At 51.6% G+C, this 3,025-nt stretch overlaps 1 long non-coding RNA gene across 1 annotated transcript; it reads left to right on the top strand.

The window, feature by feature from the left end:
- The first annotated feature begins 999 nt into the window (after nucleotides 1-999).
- On the top strand, nucleotides 1,000-2,595 carry LOC125718653 (uncharacterized). Its single transcript, XR_007384860.1, has 3 exons — nucleotides 1,000-1,036; nucleotides 1,254-1,338; nucleotides 2,556-2,595. It is a non-coding gene; the product is annotated as an uncharacterized LOC125718653 (long non-coding RNA).
- Nucleotides 2,596-3,025: the final 430 nt, after the last annotated feature.

The following is a 3,025-nucleotide window of genomic DNA, read 5'->3' as shown; positions in this document are numbered from 1 at the left end:
CTCTCTTTACAGTCAAGGTAGTCAAAACAGAAAAGCCTGGTCCTGCCCCATGTTCATCCGCACATTCGCAATGTCTCACCGATGTTATATTCCTCAGACATGTACACATACAGAAACATGGGGCCCGGGCTGTACAGTCACACAGCTACAGAGCAGTCAGCAGTCTGAAAGCTGCTCTTCCAGGCCACATGTGCCGACCTGCTTGGGAGCTCGCTGGAGACAGACCTCTGCCATCCGAGCCAGAAGTCCAACCTTGGCTTCTTCTCTGGTTCCCATGTTTTGTTTTGAGTTGGATTTGTTTGCATGCAACCTGCTAACTAACAAATACCAATGTTGAAATACGCAAATGAACCCCCCCCCCCCCCAGTCCCTTTTGCCTGCTCTCTCTTCACCAAACCCCCCACCACCACCTCTCTTCTCCACACGAGAACAATAACCCGTGTGGCAGGCTGGACGCGGGGCTCACGCGCCGTAAGACCCCGCAATAGCGCGAAGCTGCTTCATCACCCCACCCACCCCCACAAACAAAGGCGGGTTCTCCATTCAGACGGCGGGCCACATTGTTTACGGACTGCGTCCCTCCCCCGCTTCGCTTAATCAGGCCCAGACGGCTCTAATTGGTGTTTGCGCCTAAGCGGGACTTAAGCTCTGCGCGGCCTGGCCTACATAGCTCCGCGCCATGGCCAGCGCGACACAGGGAACAAAGCCCGGTTTGTCTGTGCACCCCTCCCGGGTCCCCGGGAAGCTCGCCCCGCAGACACAAAGGGGGTCTTCCGCTGCTAATACCCCCGCCTGTGCTGGTGCCCCCCCCCACCCAATTCATTTTAATTGCACACATACACTTCATTTGCAGTTGTTTTTTTTTTTTTACGAAAGCGATACTTGTTAGCCATCCTGTTCGAAGGTATAACAGACGGACCTACAGTTTGCTGCAATGTGGCTCCCTACCCACAATGCCCCCTGCCATCTTACATTTCAGGTGCACAGTACCTGGCAGATGATCCCAGAAAGGGCTGCACCAGGCAACCAGCTATCGGTAAATCTTAAAATAATAATACTAATAATAATAAAACTACACCAGTTTTCCAAAAATATAATACTAACTGCTACGCATCAACAACTATATTATAAATAAAAGAAACGGAATCTTTTTCATGCGGTAGCCTTTTGCATGTTATTGAACACACACATGTAGTTTTTTCAGTATGATATTAATAACTAAGTAGACTGTGGTAATAATTTTGTGTTAACAGAACCACCAAAGAATAACAAAAGATGTCTCTGCAACCAGCAGTTTACATGGTGCCTTGTGGGCCTCCTGTTTCCCGCTACTGGCAGGTAGGCGCTGGAGCTAATGAGGGTCCCCCCCCCCGGCCGAATCAGAGGTGTGGCGGCTCCGTGGTGTGCTGGTTTCACAGCGGCACACTGTGCTGCCATTATAGGAATCACGCTGGCCCCGGTGTGCTGGGATTTCCGTAAGGGGCTTATTCCATAAAGCAGATCATGTTCAGCGTGCTGGTATTTGCTTGACCATAAAAAATGCGGCCATTATGGACTGCGATCAGCGATCCTTTCATCTGCGATTTGCATTGTGAACGGTGGTATAAAGGAGTGGGGGTGGGGGGTATGGGGGCAGGGGATGGGGCACCTCAGGGTTATTCATGGCTGACTTGCCAAAATTTGGTCACAGAACAGGGCCTGTCCTCGTTACCGCAGCCTCTCTAGGGCCTGGATCTTTTGAACTTATGCTTAGTTTTTTCACCCACTAGAGAAACAACACATCTTGATTATGGCCACTATGACTCCATTTGTTTCTGATTTCACTAGACGACCGACGTTTGCCGGACTGTGTTGTCCGTCAAAACAGCTTGGAAACAGCCGGGCAGAGGCCAAGCGAGATGCTGAATAATGGCCGCCTGAGATTTTTCGTTTCAAACCCAAGCACCTGCCACAACGAGTAAAAACTGCCGGTAAAATATGAGGACCGCGGCCCGCAATCAAATTAAGCGGACCTTGTTTTAATGCGTGTGGAAAACTTAATTGTGGATGTAGCTCGAGCAATAAACAAGGTATTTCTTTTTTTCTCCTGCCAGTAATTATATGCTGCTGAAATTACGCGTCTTTGAATTAATGTGGGAGGGGAGGCGACTGCGTGCTGCGGTGCCAGTCGGCGTCTCTCCAAAATGGCGGCCGCCGCCATTTTCCGAACTGATGGGAAGGCGGGCGTGACTATTCCTGTGCGGCTAGTGAAGGACCCCAGGTGCCCTCGCTGCGCCTGCTTGAAAAAGGGTGCCGAGAGGACAGGCTGATTTACTCCGCTGCCTCACACGCCCCCCACCCCGCGCTCCTATCATCACATTTCACGATCGAGGCAATTAACACATCGGTAGTAATTAAAACAGCCTCCAGATTGGCAGCGAGGTGGGGGTGGGTGGGGGATTGAGCGGGCGCTTGCAGGGCCAGGCCTCCGCGACTGTACCTGCTCAGGGTCCCTCTTCCATTTTGTGCTAGTTCATCTCCTAAGATGGTGGCTCGGGTGTGCATGTATGTCGCAGGCAAAAGGCGCGAGCTGCTGAGGGAGGACATTTCCATAAGGGAGACCAGGAAAAGTGGACGGCATGCCGGCCTGGGGTGAGCAGAACCCCCCCCCCCCCCCCCCGCCATCACCACCCATTCAGTTTCTTTCCAATTCTCTTGTAAGTTCCTTGGAGCTGAGCATTCTGGGAGGCTACAGTAACAGTAACCGCAATGGGAAGCGGGCCGGCGGGGGAGGAAGAGAGGCCACGTATGAGAGACACTGCAAGTAGCCATGACATAACAGTGTTGCTATGATGTCTTCTGAAATGCATAGGGAAGGTGTATGTCCATGTGCATGTATGTGCAGCCATGCAATGTGCTCTGGGTGTACATGCATGTGTGTAAACAAGCAGCACACACACATGCACCTCTGGTGTCTGTCCTCATGGTACAGACTGCCCCAGAGAATGCAAATGACTTTCATTATGCAAATTCATGCAAATCGGGT

The sequence above is a fragment of the Brienomyrus brachyistius genome, chromosome 23 (genome assembly GCF_023856365.1).
Source record: "Brienomyrus brachyistius isolate T26 chromosome 23, BBRACH_0.4, whole genome shotgun sequence".
Lineage (NCBI taxonomy): Eukaryota > Metazoa > Chordata > Actinopteri > Osteoglossiformes > Mormyridae > Brienomyrus > Brienomyrus brachyistius.
Note: the sequence above shows the minus strand (reverse complement) of the source record. Positions and strands in the feature narration are given on the sequence as shown.